The sequence below is a fragment of the Pteropus alecto genome, unplaced genomic scaffold, assembly GCF_000325575.1.
Source record: "Pteropus alecto unplaced genomic scaffold, ASM32557v1 scaffold94, whole genome shotgun sequence".
Classification (NCBI taxonomy): domain Eukaryota; kingdom Metazoa; phylum Chordata; class Mammalia; order Chiroptera; family Pteropodidae; genus Pteropus; species Pteropus alecto.
The window spans coordinates 6,547,747-6,548,147 of record NW_006437736.1 but is presented as its reverse complement, the minus strand read 5'-3'; positions in this window follow the sequence as shown (position 1 = coordinate 6,548,147).

The window sequence follows — 401 nt, the reverse complement described above, 5'->3', positions numbered from 1 at the left end:
GAGGGGGAGTTTAGGGAATGGGTGGGAGGAGGAGGTAAAAGGAGGGGGGAATGGGGGCTGCAGCCGCTCGCAGCAGCAGCGGGGAGTGGGGGGCGAGGCGGGGCCAGGGCTGCGCGTGGGGCTGGGTGTCCCATTGAAAAGGCAGACGCTCTCCGTCCGCCCAGCACTCTCTCACTTCTGGCCAGGGAACGTGGAAGGCGCACCGACAGGGAGCCGGCCAGGGAGGGCGAGTGAAAGAAGGAAGTAAGAAAGAAAGGAGGTTAACAAAATAAGAAAAACGGCCTGAGCCACGGCTGGAGAGACCGAGACCCCGCGCAAGAGAGCGCAGCCTTAGGGGAGAGGAATTGGAGATTCAGCAGAGCGCGCTCACCACTGACTTTTGCTGCTTCTTTGCCTTTTTT